The sequence below is a fragment of the Patella vulgata genome, chromosome 2, assembly GCF_932274485.2.
Source record: "Patella vulgata chromosome 2, xgPatVulg1.2, whole genome shotgun sequence".
Taxonomy (NCBI): domain Eukaryota; kingdom Metazoa; phylum Mollusca; class Gastropoda; family Patellidae; genus Patella; species Patella vulgata.
Genome location: NC_065880.2, coordinates 69,158,294 through 69,184,880, shown reverse-complemented (window position 1 = coordinate 69,184,880; position 26,587 = coordinate 69,158,294). Strand labels below are relative to the sequence as shown.

Here is a 26,587-nt window from a genome sequence, read left to right as displayed (position 1 = left end):
GCACATTACAATCTTCCAATAACTTTATTTGTGGTGCTGATAATGCAGTAGTACATGATGAGGTTGTGTCTCTGTACTCACTAAACCACTGTCACCACATAACCACAATGCAATAAGTTAAGTTAACTATGTTTTCGGCGGAGGAAGGGGGGGGGGGTGTAGTTAAAAGTGGAAGAATTAACAAATCGCATTTCACACCATACATGATAATCTTCAAATATCTCACAAACGACACCTTTATCCACAAAGCAATAAAGTAAGTTGATACATGCTATTATCAATATTACAGGGAGTATATCCTTTTTATTTCCCGGCTAACTTGGGTGCAATAGTACGTTCAACTAATCACTTCGCATGGGGCGTGATCTTACTCTTCCTGGAACATCCGGTTTCACTTCATCTTGTTAGGTTATACTTTTGAGCTTTATTTTTTTTATTTATTTTTTTTTTCGAATACTTTATGTAAACCGAAGACTTATTATTCCGGGCTTCTCATTCAGTTTCATTCCGGACTGGGGAAACATTGCTTAATTTTCCCAAATTTATGTCACGCATATTTATTTATACACGGGGGTCGGGAAGTCCGACGTCATAAACGCGCACAAACATAGAAATATATGCGTACAAAAGTGAGGGTGGAGATGAAATAAAATCTACTGTCATGAATTTTATTTTTAACAAATCACATTTCAAATTATATCACACCGTGTAACGTCACTGTTATCATTATAACCGATTACATACCCTACACTCGACCCAGCTGCATGGGTTCATCCTCTTGAGCTAAAGCATCATCGTCTTCGCCCATGTCGGCTTTACGTTTATGCGAGACGAAAAGGAATATAAGTCCCACAACGACGAACACGATGAACACCAACCAGGAGAAAACGAACGAGAAACCGTACTCCGAATCACCACCATCCGGAAATCGATCGGCCAGATGTTCCCTTTCATGTTCAACAGCTTTTACAAAAACTTCGTTTAATACCAAAATACAGGCAGCTGAAAAATAGAAAAGAAAAACCGTTATTAATCAATTTACAATGAAGACATCGTGAAATACATGGTCCAGGTGAACATTAGTGGGTAGTTCGTTTATTGAATGTTCCGAATAATTATATAAATGGGCTTTTTTGAAAAGCAAATAGGCTGATAGTCAGTCGCCTGCTTGGGCTGATTACTTCCGGTCTTTTACTTTAATGTGGTTTTCGAGGACTCATTTTAAAAAGGAAGGAGAGTGAATACATGGAGAAAAAAAACCGTGGCGCCGCTATAAGGGCACACTTTCCCCATACAACACACTATATAGCGCCGGCCTGTCTTCATTAGCCAGCAGTTGGTGCAAAACAGTGAGATGTTAAACCACATTTCATTGAATTCTATATTCCTAAGGCATTGATAACCAGTCCAATAACCATCTGAGCAATTATGGGTGATTGTTTTGATTTAGTAGGGGGGTTGTTAGCTAAGAAAGTCCTCCGGGATATTTCAGCGTGCCAGATCCGTGCACACTATGCCGAACATGTAACAGTACCCACTGTAGTTGGAATTTGGCGAAGCATCGACGAGAACGTCACTGTATGGTCTATGCCCTTCTACTTTAGTTAGACTAGTACTTAAACGCAGGACGTTCAATCCCATTTTATAACACGTCTGTCCCACGCTGTAATTGGAGTAGGGTATATTTGGTTGTTAGTTGGCATATATTTAGTTTTTACATGTAGCCTCTTTCATCATGTGTTTGATATCAGTTTATTTCGTCATTCAGTTAACTCAGTTCTTTAAATGGTCTTTTTCAACTAGACATTTCATATAGCATGTTGTAGTCTTGACTTTCTCGTAGCAAGTGCAGGAAGATCACATTAAACGCAAAACAAAATCTACAAGATAAACCAACCTGCGGACAAGACAGAATATAGACATTGCAAAAAAAAAATAAATAAACAAATATCAAATCAAGTGAATGGATCCGGGGGCCAGCCGTAAGTGTTCACTGCGTTGTACAGTCCCGGGCCTATAGCGATACAGACTTCACTCAAAAATGAAAACAATACGGAGGAATATATCCCCAAAACTTGTGTAATACTAGTACGGGTCATGATCTGCTATATGCCACATGGAATATGAATGTAAGCATATTGAAGGGAAAAATTACCTATACAAGTAACCATATCGGTGAACTGTATAATAAAGCAGGTAGCCTACATCTAAATGTCATCTTCAGTTTCTACCTTTTTTGCAGTGAGTAGAAATCGGTAACTTAGCTACTATCCTAACATCCTGTTTCACCTGGTCCCGTTTTCCTAATCTCCATTTTGAATGCATCAGTTTCTCTGTCTTTGTTAAAGGACCGAATTCACTAACCCAGGTAGGTTTATATTTGTATAACTTGACAATATTAAATATGACAATTCCTTTCTAACTTAAATACTGTTTTATTCTTATATAAATTACAAATAAGATAATATAATAAAAATGCATAAGTAGTAAGTTATATTTTAAAATGTATATTGTCTAATTTAGCGTTTGTTTTATCTTTTAGTGTTTCGCATCCTTATTCTTTATAATATATGTGGTTTTTTTTGACAATGTAAAGTTCTCTATGTCTTCCTTTCATAAGAGCAACCTTGGGTATCTTTCTAATCTATTTCATTATAATATGTAATACGTGTATAACAGTTGTCAATGTTTTATTGTTACCTGTAATAGGCAATATATCTCTTCTTCTTTCTGTATATTTAATCCTGTTTGTGTATTGTAAATAAACTGTTTTGTGGTGTTCCTGATGTGTCTCTTTTTCGTGTAACCCACGGTTCGGAAAGATGGAAGTCTGTCATGAAATTCAATAATGGGAGATTACTCGCCTATCTTGAAATACAATAAAGGGAGATTACTCACCTGTCATGAAATGCAATAAGGCTGTTAATCGTTTAATAATGTAACGAGGTCGTCGTATGGTATAAAAAGCGAATGAATGAACAATACACATCAGTACTAGGGCTATAATGGTAAAGGCGATAACAGTGCGAGTATAATCTGAAATAAACAATAGAAAATATCAACATACGTCACAAAATCACAAACTAATTAGGTGTTAAAACTTTACACCTTGAATGTTGTAGAGTTAAATTTCTGTGTTAACCATTGTTTTAGAATATATCATTTAAATGCACCATGAAGGATTGACATTTTCTATTTAGCAAGCTGGTTTTAAGGCATCCAAAATAAAGTCTGGCAAATTCTGGATTTATTATAAATTTATTCTAAATAACCAAAGTATTTCAGCATGCAAATACACTTGTTGTTGCTTTATTTGCCAAACTTGTCCATTAAACTTTATTTTGACCTCTGTTTAAATTGGGAAATGTCCGGATATAATTTACCCCTTCTACGTGTAAGTTGGCTACATACATATACTTACGGTATGCATTAGGCTAGAGATGCTCAACCCGCAATCGATTGAACAAATGACAACCATTTACACATTTTAGATACAATGACATAGACATACATTTTATAAAATATACAATAAACAGTACAATACAAGAAGGATATTTGAATAAAAAGGGTGTGCAGTTTTTAAAAGAAAATATTTACAGATAAAATACAGACATCTATACATTGATATCATGCTGAACGCACAACCAGAAGGAAGTGAACAAAACTTCCGTTTCTGGAATCTTAGTACACTTATTCTGTTTTATTTTCGGATATAATCTATGAAATGTATAACCTTACCTCTTTAGCCCGTAACTTGTAACTTATGACCTATTTCTAAAACGGAAGGAAGTGAACTAAGTTTTACTTGTATGAAATAAATGACCTTTAACCTCTTTAGCCTATGATTCCTGACCTACCTATTTGTAAAACGGAAGGAAGTCAACAAACTTCCATTTCCGGAAACCTAGTATTCGTATTCTGTTTTATTTGCAAATATGAACTATCCTTTAACCTCTTTGACCTATTATAACTTATAACATAAAATGAACCTTGGTCTACTTATTTGCAAATCCTCAAGGAAGTGAGCAAATTTCCGTTTCTGGAATCTAAGTATGCTTATTCTGTATGAATTAAATCTATGTAATATATCATTTTTAAACCCCTTTAGTCTATGACAGATGACATATGACTCTTGACCTACCTATTTGTAAAACTTCTTTGGCACGATAATCTGAATTAAAAATAATGAAAGGTTAAACATTTAACATCATTTTACTTGAAATGAAATGAAATGGAGTTTAACGTCCTACAGTTCTGATCTGAACTGGGCTAATGATGACGGGCATACACCATGCAGTGTGCTTTGAGGGAAATTTTGCCCGGACAGCGGCACTACGGCCTACTCTTATATCGAATTCCAACTGTCATGGGATCTTTCACGTGCACGCCAATGTGCACACAGGACCTCGGTTTTTCGTCTTACGCGAACGACTAGACAGCTGTCCTTGTCAGACCCTCCATCCTGCATCACTGACAAGGGGGAACCACGTCGGAGCATTTTATTTTAATCTGTTAGTGTTAAGACATCATATATAGAAATGACAACGTTTTATCATTACTTTTATAGGGAGGATAAACACCAACACATTTAAAGGCTGCCGTTCAGAAATTCTACAATTCTAGAATCAAAAAGGTACACTATGTCTGTAGCTGACATCTCAGATTCCTTAAGTAATGCTTTCAGTTTTTTTATAGTACCTTTTTCATATATAAATCTGAATCGAAGTGGCGGTTGCCTTATACTAAGTAGGGTATGCACAGCTTTGTCTTATATTACACATGCGATTTAAGATCGTCCACATGATTTAGTTTTCGACTAACACTTAGACCCGAATTTGATTATGCTCAAAGCTTGGCCGAATATATCAGTAAACCACTGGTCTCTAGTAATTCAAACACATGAAAAATAATATATAATGAATATCAATTGATGCATAAATGGATAAAACGACATAATTAATAATAAATTATTACATAGCCATATCTTCTCTAATTATATATGTTATGCATGATATATGTAACGTCTTATCTTATAAATTAGAGATTATTTCAATGTTAATAATAATAAGCTGTTCATGCCACAAGACGCAATAGGAGATTTTAAGGCAAATATGCTAGCACTCACATTCAAAGCCACCATATGTTTGGTCTGGGATTATTCTAAAACCATGGTTAATACGCTTTGCATGCATTCATCTAGGCTCAAGCAGTATTTTATGATAATCGTTATCTTTAAACTAACACAATAGTAACTAACAAGCTTTTGTTGCATTCTTAAAATAATTTATTATTTTCTTTCAAAGGCGAAGAGTTCATATACCACAGGTTATCAGCTTCAGCGCCAGATGATAACATTTGATAGAAATATGGACACCATATTCTGAGACTACTATTTGTTACTTGCTATGGCTAAATCCTTGAGATGCGATTCCCATCGTTATTTGTCGAATTCCAGCTGCCAATAGAACCCTGTTTTCGTGAACCCCGCAATCTGTATCTATTTTCACACCTTTCAAACAACTAAAAAAAACTCCATCGTGTCACATTCGTAGGCGTGTAGTGTTGGATGGAGGTTATTATTGTATTAGGGTGACGTGTGGTCAAAGATGTAAAATTTCACTCGCGAGTAGACATTCTGACTTTCCTTATCTGATTGCATTTCCGTTCCTAACATGCATATGTCAACTGTCACGCAGACACGTAAGAGTTGGTGAAATCCGCCCCTTACTTAATTACGTCAAATGTTGCAAATAGAAATAGAAATGCTAGCACTTCAATGATACTGACAGTTTTTACTGACACTCGGCCATGTCTTAATATCGAGGAATTCGTTCTTAAAATTTGAATGTTTTTGCTGCGATAACAAACCCATGTCAACTCATGTACCCATTGACGTGCACGAGAACCGTTGACAATATTGAAAGTCCATGGGGAGCTAGTCTCTATCATCCAGAAAAATATTCTACGAATATTAGTCTGGATGCGTTGTCAACATTTGAGAAAAATTGTCTAGATAATCCGGTGTATTACATTATCATAAACAATGTCTAAGGGAGGTAACTCCTCTTAAAACAGGATGTTTACGCCCATGAAATTAATTTAAGGATGTCATTTCAAAAAATCCATTTGATTGCATGCCAGTTTAATATCTAACACTCTTAATTTTTTATTGTAAAATTTCTCTCTTCATGGGCCATATCTATGCTTTTAAAATTAATCCTAATTCGTCGTCACGATTCATGTTTGTTTATATTAATGCAAGAATTATGGGATTTATTGTGGGAAGGGGTGCAACTCTTACTTGATTTGGCTAAAGAGACTGGATAATCAACCACATTAAAAACCAAACTCCCGGTTACGCATGGGCAATGGACTTTACGTGAAATATTGACAACGGTCCCAGACCCTCCGTATGTTGAAGACTAGGAGGTTCTGGGTGACCGAGACTAATGAGGAGCAGGCGAAACATCACTCTTCGGACATAATTTGCACAAGTTATCACAACAATAACAAGTATCATAGGCGTGGCTCAACATGACGCCAAACCCAGTTCTATGCTGTTTATTTTCTGTTACACTAATAGGAAGGATGGCCAAGCTATCAAAGAACAGCGTCTGTTGGTTTTAATGGCACTTATTTCACGGAAACCCAAATTTAACGTCTTCATTAACCCAGTCAGTGCAGAAAAGTAGGACGTTAAACCTCATTTCATTTCCGGGCAAATGTCGCTTATGGCAGAATTCCTACTTCATTACCCCGGTCTGTGCAGGTCGTCCAGTCATCCATTTCATTTTGCACCATGTAAGTAATTTATCAACTTAAGGATGATGACCTATATCCCCCGTGTCTCTCCGTTTTAATCGATCCTTAATTATTCAAATACTATTTATAGCAGTAACAAAGTAGTTTATACGGAGAATAGCGTATACCACCTCTTCAATAATTCATTAGTAAGAATTCTGACATGGCGTTATGCACCATTAGCTACGTGATGCCTTTACCAGTCGTAAATATGCTTTGACTATAAAACCCAACCGGGAACAGATACTGAGACCGTAAAAGTAATAGCCCAATCACAGAATGTATATTTCGAAAACAACAAATCCATCGTTTGATTTTTTGTACTAATGTACTGGCACGAAGAACATTAAATAAACTTCACAATTGGAGTACCATTCATAGACCAACTGAATGTAGCAGTAATTTCACAATAATATTTACGAAGTGGAACTGATATGATATACGCTGATTGGGTTGGTAAAATCGATTATGATCATCTATTTGGGGTTCAGATCACAACACAAGGAAAACAATTCGGTATTGTATAATACAGATGTATACGAGAATTATCCACGTGTTCGTAACTCAAAATTTAACATCTCGTCATAATTATATTTTACGACTAACATATGGTAATAATCTATAGTTACGTGTACAAGGGGAGGGGAGGGGAGGGGAGGGGAGGGGGGGGGCTACTGATCTGTTCAGTGGGACTTCCTCCTAGAAGTCTATATGTCAAGGTATACTTTAAATGCACAACCAAATTGTACGAGGGGTAGATAATAAGAAAATGAAATGAAATGGGGTTAAATGAACATTGGGAATACGCCATACAGTCTGCTATGAGGAAAATTGACAGCGTCACTACGGCCTACTATTTTTTCGAATTCCGATTGTCAAGGAATCGTTGACGTGTACGCCAACGGTACACGGGACCTCGGTTTTTGGCCCTACCCGAACGGCTATACGTTAAAAATTGTCTCTTTCCAGGCCCACCATCCTACACCACTAAAAGGGGGAACCACACCGGAAATTCCCGATGAACCTTGCTTTATTAGGTCACCTCCCTTGTGGGTATGGTTTCATTTTAAGTGAGCCTATTATCGGTACTGATCCGGAACTGTACAACGTAGTGGCATATAAAACCGGTCCCCGATCCATTCACTTGATATAATGGCATTTTATTGTTTATTACTTGCAGTGCCCCAGTGGGTGTATGATGTGCCTTTTCCAAACCGTTGTCTGCTGAGATTTTAGTTCTCACGCTCTTACTATTTGACCTCTAGTTAGAATCGGTTGTGCTTGATTTTAATTTCCTAATGAAGAATTGAGCTATTGCTCTCGTATTGATAAATAATGAATATGAACGCAATGTACAGCGTTAGCTTTTGCCAACCGAAGACTTGCTCACTATTGGAGACGTCTTGGCAATCTAACCTATGTCAACCATATACGTACACCAGACCGAAAGTACTACGAGAGATTGTTATCGGTCTGATAACAATTATCTAGTAATATAACAATCATGGCACTATCCCTAAATCGGGGTTTGGCCAAGGTGACCTCCGTCATAATAATGGATGTCTTTCACAATCCTAGAAAATCATATAGTTTGATCGCTTTTGTTTGACAGTACTAAACAGCTGGATGTCAAGGGGATTAAGCACGGGTATAATGTAATAAGTCTGACGCTGTATATAACTGGATCAAGAGACATATTATATACTTCTGATTTTATTTAAAGACCCGGACACACTACGTCAATTTATTGTAATAACCGGTTAGACACATAGTTTAAAAAAACAAAACAAACAATAACGTTTAGCGAATGTTAAACGGAAACTCTGTTGTCTCGACATTCGTTTATACGAGACATTTAGGGTAAACACTTTGTAGATTCGACTGAATCGTATCGCAGGGAAGTCAGGTCCGTGAAAACTAATCAAGCATATAGCAGGGAATGAAAGGCTTGTTGGTCACCGACGGTTTGGACATGGATAATTTTACCCCCGTGCTCCTCTTTCTCATCGTTCTCTATCGAAATCAGTCGTTCATGGCCACGATTTGATGAAGCTTGCTGGAAACCACGGTGTTGTTCTAGATCCCCTAACCCTAAACAGTTAGCTCTATAATCACCAGTTTGCGACTATAGTCTAACCCCTGTGACAGTAACGGGGCCGAGACGTAGGTTTACCGTAGCAGCAGTCTTTTACGTGCTTATAGACATGCCAACGTAATTGTGTATAAGCGATTTGAATTATTGTGATGTATTAGCATCTCTAATTGAAAGAAACCATCCCAACGAGCGATTGAATTCACATGGTGTCACTAACTTTAAAGATAAATATGAAAACACGTCCCTAGAGTAGACAGTTAGACAAAACACTAACTCAAATTGTATTACGTAACATTCCCCGTAGACTACATTTGATTTGATTTCACCCTATATCTGTTTAAACGTCATCCACTGAGTCACTGACAACAACCAGGGGAACAGGGTAATTTACAGGATAGCCATTTTGGACGGAACTCCGATGGTTGACATTTGTCATGACCCCCCATTTTGAGTCTCTTCTAGGGATGTAAACACCAGTATTCTTTGCAAGCGATAAATACCCGTTCTCTATGGAAGCCTATATCTACCATTCATAATTTCTACTTTTCGCCTCTTCAGAACACGAAAGTCGAAAAGTAGAAGTTACGACAAAATGTGAGGCGACAAGACGGTATACAAGCCAAAATCAACTCGAAAATAGGAAATTAAGAAATAACACACCGCGATAATAGCGCCCCCCGTTTTTTCTTAATTTCTACTTTTCGACTTGCATTTTGGCTTGTATACCGTCTTGTCGCCTCACATTTTGTCGTAACTTCTACTTTTCGACTTTTCGTGTTCTGAAGAGGCGAAAAGTAGAAATTAGGAATGGTAGTTATAGGCTTCCATAGTTCTCTCAAGCCTAAATTGTACCCGCTTCGACATGAAACGAACAAAACGTGAATTGTCTATACTGTGTTAACGTCGAGCGGAGATTTCTATGTTCTAATTTCTGATTCAAAGTCGGGATATTCTTTTCGTGATTCCAAATTCCTAACTGCATGGCTGCCACAGTTCCTACCTCGGACCACTAAGCCCCACGGAAATAATAACGACGGGTAATGGAATTATCCAGATGCTGTCTCTAGTGTGGTATCGAGTAGAAAATAAATTAAGCAATGTTTTTAAGACGTGTCTTTCTCATAAGTATATTCCTCTAGTGATTTCCCTTCGTAATTAAAATTAATTAATAAATTAAGCAATGTCTTAAAGACGTGTCTTTCTCATTAGTTTATTCCTCTAGTGATTTCCCTTCGTAATTAAAATCAAACATCATATATAATCCTAACACGTTTACTTAGTCAGTTGAATATACATGTATGTCGTATTAAAGACTACATAATTAATGGAGGGTGTTGCAAGCGAAGAACTGAAATGAAATGGGGTTCAATGCCCTATTAGTCTACACGCGAGCGATGAAGAGTTTGCTTACACTTTCTGGAACATGTGATACTATTGGAATATCGATTAATTTTATTATGCTAGCATTTAACGTCCTAGTTATCTGCACCGACCGGGCTAATGAAGACGGACGAATATATGACTACAGGGTGCTATGAGGGAATTTAATTCCATGTGTCAAGCGTTCCATATAAAAACTAGCGAGTAATCATGGTCTCGGGTTCCGCACCGTATAATGTTTTTATAATTAAGACAGAAATCTTGAGTTATTCTCGATCCAGTGTCAAATATCACATCATTATAATATGCTCGTCCCAGTAGTCATGTTTCAACTGACCGATTAAAAATCGAGACGCCTGAAATCACAGGAACTTAAACGGGAACAGAGCGCCTTGGGATATGTCATAATTTAAATCATGTACATGTAATTTAGTAAAAGCTTTTTAAAAAGGTAGGTTGCCAGACAACGAAACATACGCCCACAACAGTGAAATCGTCCGCGTGGTCAACCGTGGTTGTCACATATTTATTCTTCTGTAGGTAATTGGGGGCATTTACAAGACAATTTCATACATATCAAATTAGAATTTTTGTCGTTGGGGGGGGGGGGGCACAAGGTTCTACAAACTGAAACAAGGACCTTAACTCTGGAAGTAATTTAAAGAAATTGTTGAAATTTGACAAGCTTTTTCGCTTTACTAATTTAAATAATGCATACAGATCGGATAACTTTTGTCATTTGAACACTCACAAGGTTCACAAAGTAAAACAAGGGCCATAACACTAGAAGTAATTGAAGGAAATTGCTGAAACTTAACAGGTTTCTTCGTGTCACTAATTTAAATAATCCATATAAATTTCACAAAAATCGGGTGATAACCTTTGGCGTTAGAGCGTTCAACAAAGTGAAACAAGGCCCATAACTCTAGATGTAGTTAACAGAAATTGCTGAAATTCAATAGGATTCTTTTTTTTACCAATCTAAATGACGCATATAAATTTCATACAGATCGGCAGATAACTTTTGATGTTAGAGCATTCACAAGGGCCATAACTCTAGAAGTAATTAACGGTAATTATTTAACTTAAATAGCATTCTTCATCTCACTAATATCATTATTATTATTATTACAGCATATTTATAGTGCGCCCTTTCATATAACATGTTCAGGGGCACTTTACAATATGCTAATATTACCGGCAGAATAAGATTAAAGTATTTCAAAATTACCAATTACAGCGGGGGATAGTGTGTGTGTGTGGGGGGGGGGGGGGTATCATGTGCAAATTTATTTAATTGATGCCTTGAGCCTAATAACAAATATTCGGTTTTATCATCATTCAATTTTAGAAAGTTCTTTAGCATATATTTTAAAAGAATCGGTTGGTAACTTTTGGCGTTAGGCGACGGCAATATAGGTCCACATTTACATGTGGGCGTATAAAAACTGTATGCTAAATGCTCAAATCCGAGGGGGAGGAGGGATTTTGTGTGGGGAGGGAGCATGGGCAGTCTACTTCTTTGAAATAAAGATGTATTTACTGTCGGAACTGTTATGTATGTTTTATGTGGCTTTTGCTGAGGAGTGGACGTGTAGGTTAAAATAGCTGGACTGCCTCTCAAGGTACAGCACGACGCGCGTTCTTGACAGGGCTATCTACACATTTCGGATTTTAGTCAAGATAGAGTGTGGAATTCGATTGGTGTGTTATTTTCCAATAGCTTGAATTTTGGATAAAATTACTAATTTTAACTTTATGGCTAAAACGTTTATGTAGATAGCTACTCACTTCTCACTTCTTACCACACCAAAGATAATTTACTTTTTAACCAAATAAAAAAGTCAATATGTTTTATTAAGGGAATGACTATTCGCAAGTACTCTTTTCTCCAGGTTATTGCGGCCCCTGGACCCACGCCTATAAGGACCAAGGATGGAAGCCCCCCCCCCCCCCTAATCAAGAATTGCTTCCGCCGGCCCTGCCGGAATTTGCCGCCGTAGGTGACCAAAATTGGACGAGGTTCGCTGGAAACCACATGGTTGGCCTAACCATAGTAGAGCTTGGACTTCAACCTGTATAGTCATAACAGTTAAGTATCGTTACAAACCTAATCTAGATTGGGATTTGACTGGATTAAATCTATCAAACAAACATGCCCTGCGGTTATCATGCATATCATGCAGGTGAATTAACAAAACAAACAACAACCAAATATAAACGGTCTTATATTCAAGAACCATCACCAAGTAAACTAAGGGTGATAATAATAAGGCCATGTTATAAAGACATTAAAACTTTTCTAAACTCAAGTTCTACTCAAATTTCTATTTCGTTTTTAGCACTCAATGTAAAACATGCAATGCAAAATACTAACAAAATTGCGATAAATTTAGTATATTTTATGCCACACCAATTTGAATTTTTATTCATCAGGAAAACTTATTCAAAATTCTGCTTCCCATTTCTTCGGGAGAAACTATTTAATTTAAAAACAGGAAGTACCCGGTTGCTCTTCTCAGAGGATATAAGTTTCAAAATATTAATTTTAAACAAAACAATTTTCATGAGACTCGTGTGATTCATTATTTATCAGGATTCCAAAGAATTAAAGATTCAATTGGGTGGGCGTTAGGTGTGTAGATGGGTATATCTTTGATTAATTCTTAAGCTGAGTAAAGCTATTAATGCTCTATGATCATGGTAGAATGAGCCTGTCCCTAATAATTAACCCCAATTATTAAAATATGTAATAATGAAACATTAATATGAAAAGAAATCAGAATGCCGAAGAGATGGCAGTTGATCTTCTATAGAGGGATTGAATTAAATCAAGAACTTACCTAAATAATGACTATCAATAGCTTCGTTAACTTCAATGTCCTCCTCGAAAGGAAATAAATTATGAGATTCACATTCTTCAACTGAAATATAAAATAAGTGAATCAAACATCAGTCTAGATCTCAATTGAGAGGCAGATTATTCTTATTCTTATTCGAAAACTGGACGGACACCACTCATCATTTCAGGAGTTCACATTTTCAGTGCAAAAGTACGACAAAAGTCTGTGGGATATGTGAATATCATAGTTAAACTGGACTAATGGTTTGGAGATGCATTTCAGAAGCCAAAAATAACCTCGTGGTATAAGATGTACCCGTGCATTTAATGTGACATCACCTAATTGAATACCTGTTTTTAACAATGAGCGCTAAACAAATCGTTTATTTAAAGTACAAACACCATTAAACTGGCTGTGTGAAGTCCTCAAATGAGAAATGATACAAAAGTCACGAGCACCACACAATAACTGTGTTCTTCATCACGTCATGTTGATGTCAAAAAGAAAATGTTATTCCCTGAACGGCGTTATTACACGAGGACACCAAAATTCAAAGATACGTAATAGAAAAATTCTACAGAGTCAGATCTCTTGATATAAACCAAACAATAACAACTTTTAATTGCTGCCAGGAACGTGTCGTGTTTTTTTTTTTAATGTTTACTTCCTGTGTTTATACATTTACGTTGTTTTAACTCATGGCATGACATTCGTGTCTGTTGCTGCAAAATTTATTTACATTTGATTAGATATGTGCTGTATTATGCACGGTTTGTACTATCCGTTCGTTGAACAATATAGATTTTAAATCCCCAAGATGTCAAAAATGAAAGTTAAATATAGAGTTTGAGATCATATTCCATGACAATCATAATGTTATAGTGTATTTTCTATATATTTTATTATATAATTTTAGTTAAAGTAGTAATTGACCAATGTCCGAATTGATATCTCATTAATCTTTCTTTTAAAAGATACATTATGGGAGATTAAATAAAGAGCTGGCAGTTCTCACTATAATAGTTAAAAACTATATACTGTAAAATTTGCTGAAAATTTCAGTCAAATTGATACACTATGAACCGAGATTTTAGCAATTGAATTTTCGGTGTAGCCTCGATCATTATTACTAAAGTCGGTAGGATAAAAAACATAGTCTCGATTATCCATTTCATGATTTAATTATGAATGGAAATCGAACAGCAAATCGGCACCTAATCCAATAAATATCGCAGGCTAGCGATACCATCGAGAGTTGATTATGGCCTGGATAAGTTAATTAATGTCTAATTAATAATTTAGATAACATAACATTTCAGGCCTAAAGCAATATCTGCAATAGGCAAATTTAGCTCTTGCATAATGTATGTTTAACTGTTTGGGTTTATACTTAATGTAAAGATATATATTGCATAATTATACGTGTTCTTGCTATGTGCCTATCTTCTTCTGTATTTAAACATCTGTTTCCTATGTACAATTTAACATTTCTGGTCAAATATTATTATATAATTATTTTAATCCTAATTATAAGCTTGTATAAAGTTCCATATTCTACTGTAACTTTAGCCAGGTGACCGTTAGCCAGTTTCGGACACTCGTTTATTAAAAGTGCAATATTAATTATTTATTCAAAGGTATCGTAGTTAGTGTTGGAATAAGCTACAACCCCCAGAAAACAGCACTTAGGTAATTATATAAAGTACGTTTATTAAAACTGTTTTAATCTACAACATATTCAAATCGATCAGTACTATGGTCATTTAAAGTTTAACTTGTTTTCTATTAGTATCACACGAATATCTTTATGCGTCTTTACATTAAAATAGTGCATATATTTGACTTCTGAGATACAGGTGAATTATCTGGCTTGTGTCTGGAATAGTAACTTTGGTTTGGGGTGTTATTTGCGCAATTTGTCCGAATTGTACAACTTATTCGAGCAATCAGAACATAATTTTAAGAGTCAAGAGGCTTCCTTTCTGGTTTAAATGGGAACACGGTGTTTGCTTGTAAAATGTCTTCCTGTCCTTGCCAAAATGGCTTTATTGTGGACGCTAGTAGAAAATAACGTTATTTCAAACAGCAAAGAGATGAGCCACGGGAGAACGATTGAATTGCAGAGTAGAAATAAATAGATTAGAGAGCAAAAGATGTGTTTTAATATTGAGAGTTATCCGTCACTGTCAACTACAAATAGATGACTTCAACAAAGATCGTGACACAACATCTGTATCATTAGTTGATACTAGACCCACGTCACCAGAACAACTGATATGTTCGGTCCTTTTAGAACACCTGCTACCCCTTCCCATCCGAAGAAGTAATTTGGCTAACTGAGCTTTGGTTTTAAATTATATCTAGAACACCCGAGTCACCATATCTTAACAAGTTTTGGGAGGGACATCATTTCGAAGCTAGTGTTTGTTACTTTATTTCAATAATTCTCATTTTTTCTACTTTCAGACTTGGGTTCATAGTCATGGCTTGCATAGTTATGTAAAATGGTCCACATGGAAGTGTTTTGAAGTGTCATGTGGTATATGTAGACTATTTCTCTCTGAGCTGAGTTGTAAGAGGGAGCGTGGTTTCTGATTGGTTTACGGTATAGAAAAAGCTTGATTTGCTTTGACATTTGGGATTTCCATATTAACACCTAAGGCAATTCGTGCGGTTTTGTTTTTAGCAGTTTGTAAGCATTTTCTATTAAAAATTTAGTAGTAGTTAGAGGGATGTTGTCTTGTAGATAGCAGCTTAATTGACATTCTAGATTTTCGAGGTAACACCCGAAGCAATACGAGGGGTTTTGTTTTTATCAGTTTGGCAGCATTTTCAATTATAGAATTACTAATTGGTGAAGGGATATTATCCCATGGACTAATTCCCTTTGACATTTACAATTTTAGTATTTACATCTTATTCATTTCCGGTTTTCTATTTAAATATGTGCGTATGTTATATGGTTTATTGAATAAACAGATCGCTTTGTTTTTTGGTGATTTAATTGGTATTTGATGTATATAAGAAACATGGAAATCCTTTATTCGATCGGTAACTATTCTCGTTTAAAATGTTCGGAGTTCAAATCCCAGCGTAAGATGGTGCTAGAGCGTATGATAAGGAAACGGTACCGAGCCGTTCAGATGGGTCGAAAAAAGAAGGTCCATTCGTGGACGAATTGGTGTAAACGTCAAAGAACCCTTGACAGATGGAAGAAGAAGTTGACAAAATTCTCCTAAAGCACATCAGAGTCCAACAAATTCCTAACAGATTGAATAACTATCTAAGACACATAAAGGTATTATATCCTAGCAGATTGAAAAAATATCTACAACACATAAAGGTATTATATATTAAAATAGTTTCCAAAATCATGGTCCATGCTGAAACTAAATATTAGATAAACAAATTACAATATTTATATCGTATGATTGTATTGTATATAGGTGTCTTCACATTACCACAGTTTCTGTGTTTGTTAATGTGGACTGTATAAGTTTGGTAATGTCCATCACATGCAGTTCAACCGTGTGACACTTATGGTCTTAAAACTCTATATTTAACCTTTACTTTGTCAATTTTACTGCGCTGCTTATACAATGGCTAAGTAAAGGTGGCCTAATGGCGCGCTTTGCGTCATGGTTTTTAGTTTCTGCGCCCCCTGGAGTTTTTGTCCCCCTCCATCGCAAATGGAACAAATCAAATAGTTTCGATGGGAGAGAGAGAAATGGGGTTTAACGTCCACTCGACACAAACTAGGTCATTTCGGGACTAACATATGGTTTAATTTTATTTACATAATTCGCTTGCGCGTAGGGGTCTTTAGCAGTGGGAGGAAACCGGAGGACCTGGAGAAAACCCACGAGGTTGGAGTTTCGATGGGATTTTCAATGCTAAGGTTATAATCTTAATGTTTATTGTCAAACATAATTGCGGTTCAGATATTCGTACAGCATAATTTTTTCAGCGCCGGGTGAGAATCGCTTCTAACGATAAAATATTGGGTTTTTGTGACCCCTCCCCCCCATGGGATCTTGTTTCTCATACAGAATCAGCGGTCACCCCGACCCTGCACTTATTTGAGTGGAATGAATTAGCGAATTTGTTCTGTAGAATATCTTCGTGTGTCACTTCCCACCCCCGACCTTATGTTTCTGGAAACGAAGATATTAAACACGTGTGATAGTTTGAAATGTTTTGTACTGATAGTTATACATTTATAATGTTGTGTTGTGTTTGGCGGTGTAGTCTTTAAAAAGATCTAATTATTCTTGTTCCAGATTTTACGGTTCTGCCACATGATTTGTAATGCGTTGATGTAGAACAAGCCAGATGTAATTGCAATTATCAGATGATAAATCATTTCTTTGTTCCAGAAATAACTCGTTTTATATTTCACCAGAAATCCCGATGAAACACATTGCTCAGCAAGACACCGTAAACCATACCATTCGCCACTTACAATTTCTCAGACGACAAAGTTTTCCATTTCATTTTCTCCGTTAACTTACCGCCACTGCTGGCTCTTGGCCTTTTAAAGGACTCATTCAAGATATATTTCATTTAGTACAAAAAAGCAATTCTGAGTAAAAGACTAAAACTAGCGCCCAAATATCTAAAGCCCGATGGAAATTTATTAAGAATACAAACGATCAGTTTTATTTTGATTATGACAAATGTCCACATTAACGGTTGTGGTAGTGTCTGGATGACCATGTAAGCTGTGCGGTAATTTAAGAAGAATGCAAACGGTCAGTTTTATTTATTTTGATAGTGACAAGTGGTATTCGTTCATTGGCTCGGATAAATTTAATTGAAAATCCTAAATGTTCTTGTGGCGCGTCATCCGAAAACGCAAAGCACTATCTTATGGAATGTAACTTGTTTGATATCAAAAGAAATGAACTTTTCGATTCTTTACGGATAATCAGCACCATAACCTTAAAAATACTTCTTTGGGGTGATTCTAGTTTAAATACTGACATTAACATTTATGTCTTTAATCAAGTACAATATATTAAGTCAACTAAAAGGTTCAATTGATAAGTATGCGTAGTGTAGTTTCATTTTTTTTTCTATTTGCACAACTGTAAAAATGTTTTGGTTTTTTTTTATTTTGTGAGTTTTCCCCCTTCCAACTTTCGATTTTTTATTCGCAAGGGTGAATACTCATATTGAATTTCAAAAGAAGACACTAATTTTAAATCCCCCAGCGAGATTTTTTGGGCATGTCGAAAAAATTACTTTCATAATCCAAATATTTAAGAATTTCTCTATAATGGGATTTTTAACTATTTATTATAACATTTATATCCTTCGTTTTTGTATGTTCTTATCATTTGTACTATTATAACTATCAATTACAATGTATGAGGAGAGGGCATCGGTAAGTTTTGTAACTTTTGTCCCAATCCGTTTGTACTTTATTTATGTTCTAGTACAATAAACTATGTTTAAAACAAACGACTTATTTTTATACACGGTCCCATAACACGAGAGCTAAATAATGTTTTTGGTTATTGAACCTACAAGTTTTATTCCCGGGAAGGATGCATTGGCTTTCTGCTCACCCAATATCCCCTTTAATACCATAGACCTGTGACATTTTTTTGCCCAACATCCCCTAAACCACACATTAACTCTGGTTGCGCAACCCTACTTGCTTTGGGAAAGAAAGCATGCACACATCACTGGTTCTGGGAAGCTTCTTTGTGATGAGTAACGACAGTGTCATGGCAGTCTGACCTGACAGAATGAGCAAAACGGTTATCGAATATGCAACTCAAGCCGTTCCATTTTTATTTATTTTATTCGTTACCTAGATTTAAATTAATGTATTTAACGTCAGGTCTGGTGGACTTGTTTGTAAATATAGATTAAACCATTTGCATTCCAGATTGAGTATGGTTGGAACAAATTTAAAGGAATGACTTCTCTTTCTTTGAGTTAAACTAAATGTAGAATTAGGTTGATCTGATATGTTATTTCGACCAGTGATGAAACAAGATCCATATTCGATTAACTTTCCAATTGCCGCAGCGAAAGTGGGAGTAGGTCTGATTGCGTGGTTTTGTTTCGTTTTATTTGCTGAAACTGTCGAAATTTGAACGCAAAATCAGCTTTATGTCAACGTTGGCTTAAAGATGGGTTCCCAGAAAAGTATTTATCGGGTGGTTATTTCCAATAAAAGTATGGCAATTTTGGTATATATGGAAAGTAGAGATATCCAATCTTACTAGAAAAATACTGGATTTCCCGAAAAACACTCATGGAGCGTATACAGGACAAAAATGTAAGGGTTCCCCTAATCCACAGCCCGACGATTAGGAACTTCTGCACGCGTGATGTCAAAGATCACAAGCGAACATTGAGCGCTTGATGTACAAGTTGATAAACTTTATGAAGAGTTAGACGTACAATACTTTCTGAGATGAAAATGACGGAAAAAGACGCGGGTAGTGGATAATCCGAGAATTTAATTAGGATTCGATATTTGTAATAAATAGTAAGCGATTAAAGACAACATCGTCTTATGTATGCAATGAATTCTCCTCTGACTCCCAAGACGTGACGTAAACATGACCTGGTTTGATCGAATTTTAATAGCAGGGCATTAATTCGCAATTACAATGTTTGAGAAGGATTTGCAGCATAATTATGACAAATTAATTAGTTTGAATACGTTTTGGTCCATATATACCATTAAATCACCCAGTTTGTACGCGGGAACCCATCTAAAATATAACGTAGACAGAAACTCATTTCACAAATAAAGTTTAAACAAATAAACGAAGTCTAATCATTTTAAACTAGATAAACAATAAAATACAAACACAAAATGAGAAAGACCAAGTTGTCCTTTAACCAAGAACTGTTATATCACAAAATGGGACGACTTTAGTTTTCCTCAAACCAACCACAAAATAATATATCACGCAATTTACTACCTACGTGCTAATATGCAGTTTATTTATTTCGGTTTAAATCATTCACACTCATAGCTTGATATTTAAAAAAAAAATCGTTGGCTCCCGTCTCTAAATCTCACTTTCGCTTACTTTCACTCAATTTGGAGTTGTTATTGATTCAGTAGAAGAAAGTTAAACAAAGTAAGTAGATGAATAGTAAGTCATAAAATATTAATAAATCTACCAATAAAGTGTATGAATGATTCGACGCAGGTAGCAATGGCATCGCGTGTTTTTTGGAAGAATCCGCATAGTCTGTCATACGTACTACACCAGCAAGAACTAAAATCATATACTCATAATATATGCATGACTGACAAGGGGAAATCATACTGAAAAATCCCGCGGGACATTCACGGTCAACACCAGCATCGCAAACGGGAACTGGTTAGTGACTCAGCGCGTTGTTCCCTGGGCCACCATGGCTACCAGTCCTACGGGAACACCCGATTCCTACTGTCAAGATTCATAAGCTAATGCTGTGTTTGTTGTAGTTTGGCGTTTTTGATTACGTAAACAAAGCACGATATGGTTAAATTAACATTATGAATTAGAGGTTAACACCCAGACCTACGTAGATAGCAACTACTTCAATGCTTATGATATAAAGATGAAACGAAGGCCACCCCGGTTTCTTAATAAATAGCACGCACTGGAACATACAACTGTTCTATTGAACTGACGATATTGTAAACAGACTGGCAAATTATTGAACGAATGGTGATTAATTCTGACATGAAAATGGTAAATAAAATTCAAGGAGGAGAAAGTTGAACACCCCGATTAATCAATAAAAGACAAGTTATAAACAAGCCGAATCTGGTTTAACTAAACACCTCCAGGCCAACTCATTCTTTATTATCTCCCCTTCTCGCCACTTTTGTCTAGTGAAGGAGTTACTAAGTGGTCGTATATGCCATGTGACGTGTTTATTCTTCCAGGGGCTGCGTGTTTCTAATATAGTTTAGTGTTCATCCTTTCTATACACTTAGTAACCAACTACGAGTCATACCAGTATTGATGCGGGGCTGTTCTAGAAATGAAGAAGTCTCAAAAGGCCCAGACCAAAGATCTTTTAAAGTTTTGAGTAACTGCAGCGAATTGTAAAATTGAAGATAAAAAACCCAATCTGATTGATGTTACATTTAGTTCTTCAATAATACATATGCATATTGAAACTTGAATATGGTCTTGGGTGACACTCTCATTTGTAAATCTGGTTGCTTTTGAATGAAGTAAATTAAATTAAACGTCTGACTTCCCTGCACTAACCTGGTTAATGAAGACGTACACACGCCATGCAGTTTTACTTTTACCCCGACAGCGGGCCTACGTCCTACTCTTCGATCGATTTCCAACTGTCATTGGATTTTGTACGTGCTGCCAATAATGTACACGGAAACCACGGTTTCTCGTCCCACCTGCACGACTAGACATTTCTCCTTGAAACCAGAAAGCTGTTTTACATGACATCTAAATGTGGCAAGTGTGCCTAGGCGTTCTGGAGTAGGAAAAATTTGCAAACAATGGTGTTCGTGCATTGCACTCGAACCGTAAATGAAAAGAACAATAGTTGCAAACGAACAGGTGAATTGTAGTCGAGGCATTAAGCATTATACAGCTAGCATTTTAGAGACACACCATCTTGTAGTGAGTTTATGTGTAATTAAAATTGAATACAATAATGATGTAAGTACACGAAATCAATAATCAACAGAATCTGATCAATATACCAGGTAGTATAGTATCGTAACAAAATCAAGCGCAATTGTTGTGTGGTGAGTTTACTGCTGACAGCACCGAGCTTAATTATAGCACACAATTTGTCCGAAAAACGGCCTCATCTCTGATTTGGGTCAAATCTGTCTTCAAACTGTTGTCTTTTGGGCTAATCAACCAGCTACCACCATAAAATATAGTTTCGAAATCAAGTGGAAGACTATGAAGTGCGTTTTATATTACCATAAAATTCTTCCGATAGACGGTGGTCCTAGAATGTCACCCTCTTTTATGAGGCCTACTCCCACCTTGAGTCCAAGGGAAAGAAACCCGAAACAATTGATTTGATTAGATTTTATGTATTGAATTTTTTTATTTATTTATTTTTTTGTGGGGAATGGGGGCAACGATCTGTTCTAAAACTATGTCTGTCGAGATAACCAGAATGGGTCAAGTTTCACCATGTGTGCCCATACGTTGGTCCTAGCCTTCGTTAACGACTAGCCAACTTCTCGTCAGTTTAATAGGAAACACTAATTTGTGATACCACCTTAGATATAAATGGACATTAACCCGCAGTAGTAATTACTTTGTTTTGTATTAAAAGTTTTTATTGAATGGTACGATTTTTTTTTATATTCGTCATGTTGTCACTTTGAGGTTGGGAGCTAAACGTTTATGGCGGTTATTGTTAATGTGTGTAAGGTATGCATGTTCTTAGTTTGTTATTATAAGAATGCATGCGTAGAATCGGGTTATGGTTACCTGCTATATAAAATGTAATCGAGTCATCGGACTGTAGTGGGATTTTAGGAGTTCTAGGCATGCGCATTTATATGACAGATGTTTCTTTTGTTTTATAAAGTTGCGATTAAGCGCAGCAATTTGACCATCGAAAGGTTACATTTTTGACTATCACAAAATCTGTAATGCTCCAGATAAATCATCATTTTTATCTACTGCTAAACAAAATCGATATAGTAACACGGAATCTTTATGAGTGTAACAGAATAAAAAATTCAATGGGTTTCGTATTTTCTCTGCTTGGATTTTGGGTCTGTTTCCGTTTAGTGTAATGCGTTCGCTTTAGATTGAAATGACATGTGGTTTAATGCCCTGCGTTTCTGTTCACTTGCTAGGCCCTCAAGCCTGTGCCACTGGCAAGAAGAATACTACCCTGGGAAATCCCGATATTTAGTCAGTACTGGCTCCGCTTTAGGTCGGAAAGCCTGTCATCGATTCAAGTGATGTTTGGATTTCAAGCCTGTCCATGTCCCGGTCGGTTTCATTCCGCTGCTAATGATACCTGCACTTTGTTTTGAAACGATATTGTATTTTATGTTGTCATGTTTTGCATTGTCGGGGTTTTCTTTATCTGTCTTTTATTACGCAATTTACTCAATAAATGTAAACATTGCGCAATAATTCTTACAATTGTATCAGTTCAACCCACTCAGAGAGATTGTAAGCCACGAACTAAAATAGATATTTTAGGCCTATAGTACGTTCTTCACTATTGTAACATTTTAACGATTTATTGATTTACTATTTTAAAGTGGTTAGAGCTGATATAATGATGTTCACATTATGTTCTAATTGTAATTTGGTACTAGCGCGGATACAGGATGTGACTATTCACCCCTACACATTTAAAAACAACCTTCGAAACGGTACAATCCAGTGTTAATTGACAGATAGTAAATGTGGCTGGTTAGTTTTGGACCAGGAGCTGTACCCAAAGCGCTGCCCATCATCTTGTTGTTCTTATTGCTGTTCTTCTTGGGGGCCGACGTTCTTAATAGCAGAGTATATGACATCACAATTCCAAGATGGCTACGATGACATCATGAACGGTCGCTGGTCCATAGTATGCCCGAACTTGTTTTGTTTACATATTTTTATTGATGCTTTACACGAATGGACAAACAAAGCACTGATATAGTATTTTTGGGGCGGGGTGGAATGGAGTGCGGTACCCTACACCCTGGTCCCCATCTCTAGACACCATTCAAGAGGTGGGCGGCGGGGGTTCAGTCATTAGTTGAGACGCTAGAAGTATATTGATTTGATATGTTTTAGTTGAAGTAGATCATTGACAATGTGGTTTATTTTGTAATAATGTAATCCCTAGGGCAAGTAATTCTAGTTTAGTCAGCAATATTTGATTTTAGCGTATAATAAATACTACACGAAAGTGGGAGTAACACACTGACAATATTAAATATTGTTATGTAGATCGCGTTGAATGAACAATACGTTATTTGGTAAATATTTTTTTATTTTTTATGATATACACGATCTTTTCGAACTTCGAAATAGACCTTGACAGAGAAGCCAGGTTTGTTTATTTTCCAAAATAGCGTCTGAAATATTCTGATTTAGTTTTCTTATATAAAATAAGTTATGCCGTAATGGTCGTGAAGTTTTCTTCGCTTAAAGTAACGATTTATCCGTTTGTGCCCATTCCCACGGTATAACTAATTGAATGACCCGAAAGGGGTTAACATAATTCCCATTTGATTACTGAAATATTAATGACAAACTTTAATAGCTACATTGGCTTAAGTACAGTCATGAAACCAACTACAAAAGACACGTTTTTTTCAATGTTTACCTCTCTATGCCTACTCCTAGTGTACGAAATACGCTTATGTAATAATTAAATGACCTAGTAAGCGGGCGACCTAGTTCCCATTTGATTACTGGGCAAATAAGGTAACATTACTGTAAAACTTTAATGGCTACATCGCCTGAAATACGGTCATAAAACCCGATACACAGAATTATAAATTTATTAATCCACTCTTTATATAATAGCTGCACAGACTAAATGCCATGACTGGGATAGAATAGAGTTTAAAGACACATTATGGGAGATTTTAATAGAGAGTTGGTCATTCTTGCTATAACAGTTCAAAAATAGATGATGAAAGAAGAATATATTCAAAATTTCAGTCAAATTAATTTATTCTGAACAAAATTATCACCATTGTAATTTTAGACTAATAATAGGAGTCAACTCTCTCTCTTCACCGCCTCCGAGAATGGCCGATCGTTTGATTGACAGGCGTTAACTCCACCTACATAATCTCGATTATCAAGTAACGTTTTCAATGGCTGTGGTACCGTTAGCATATTCGGTTTGAGACGGGGTTGCAATTCAATTCGTATCACATTTATTTTTACTACAAATTAAAAATAAGACTTTTAATAAGCGAAAGTTTGAAAGGAATGGACCAAACCAATGAGGCATAATTATAGCCGACTTCTTGTTAGCCTGTGTGTACTCTTGTACTATAACTGGCAGGCCTACGTAACTCCTGAAGCAGACCGATAGGAAACAGTGATCCAGTGGGGCTACAATTCAACTGGGGTGATGTTAGCTGTGATGTTTATCAATTTCCATAATTTTTCTGTAAAAGCAAGTGACAAAAGAGCGTATAATACCGACATCCAAACTCTCATTTTAACCACAACTAAACATAATATCAAGGCCGTATATATCGAACTTTCAATCAAATTGACTGACATGCCGCCTCGCTCAACAGCGGCCTCGCTTCGTACACTCTATCATTTAGCCTCGATCTAAAATTTCCGGGAGTATAGTCAACGTAACAGTTAATCTCCGCTTACGACGCCATTTAAAAATTTAATCAATCAATGAAATCCTGTTTAAATCCAAGCCATCCGTGGGTCTACAGAGTTGATGTTGTGCTTGTTGTGTAAATAAAGATCTCATTTATAATTTCTATGACATCTGAAGCCTAAATAAAGACTTGCAATAATCAGATTTAGCTCGTGTCTTGTTCATTTTGGACGTGCTTTAGTATTATGGATAATGTAATAACAATCTTTTAGTTAAGTAGCATAGATATATATATATATATATAGGTTTTTTTTATTTTAGTATAATGTCTCCATAAATCTTAAATCCACTGGGGTTGGGTGATCGACTGGTAACGAGTGCGCTTTAGATCATTAAGGCATGTCATTGAGTCTAGTGACGTGTTTTCGATTCCCCGCTTGAACGTGACAAGGAGTCGAGTCGCCTGCCCAACTTCGTGTGGTTTCTCCGGGATACGGTCAAAACCCCATCCGGTCAGCCCCCCTCCCCCCGGTCCTCCGCTCCTCCCCTCCCACCAAAACCCCCTACGCGTTAGCGTATTATTGAAATAATACTGAACCATATGTTAGTTCCTAAAACTCGTAAGACGTAAAAGAACCCTTAGCAGTAGACATTCCACGAAAAGTAAGCAGAAACGCCGTCTTTATTAGATGGAATTAAGTGGAATTCACTACCTGTATCTCGAAAATCTGCCCTCATCAACTAACAACATTTAAATCACGTTTAAATACCTATTTTAACCGACAATTTGTTCATGAATTTAGCGTAATATAAGAATTGTTATTATAATTATTTCATTCTATTGTAAGCAATTCATCAACCGTTAAACCCTATTTCATTCCATATTTTTGTTTACGATAGTCGGACAAGTAGATATAAACCCAGACAGCAATGCATTAAAAAACCCAACATCCCCCTTTTGTGAGCGTAATGTTAAGGGTCAATAGCGGATATAAATGGAATCAAATAAATGAACGTGATGAGGAAAATTACAGAAAAAGGAAGTTAGTTTTCTGTGTAGTTAAAGATTAATATATAAAAAAGCTACTGCCTGTATTTTTTCAATCATCATTTTAATTATCGACCAATGGAAAAAACTGTACAAAGGCTCCATATTATAACATCAGGAAGTAATCATTGACGTTTCAAGAATGAC

General features: G+C 36.2%; 1 long non-coding RNA gene across 1 annotated transcript in view; it reads right to left on the bottom strand.

Moving 5' to 3' along the window:
* Positions 1–864: 864 nt before the first annotated feature.
* LOC126810510 (uncharacterized) overlaps positions 865–26,587 on the bottom strand; it is a 65,949-nt gene continuing 40,226 nt past the window's right edge. Inside the window, exons 2-5 of the long non-coding RNA XR_007675239.2 lie at positions 13,120–13,200; positions 4,142–4,171; positions 2,899–3,036; positions 865–1,002 (exon numbers count right to left, since the gene is read on the bottom strand). This is a non-coding gene — a long non-coding RNA (uncharacterized LOC126810510). The remainder of the gene's footprint in view (positions 1,003–2,898; positions 3,037–4,141; positions 4,172–13,119; positions 13,201–26,587) is intronic.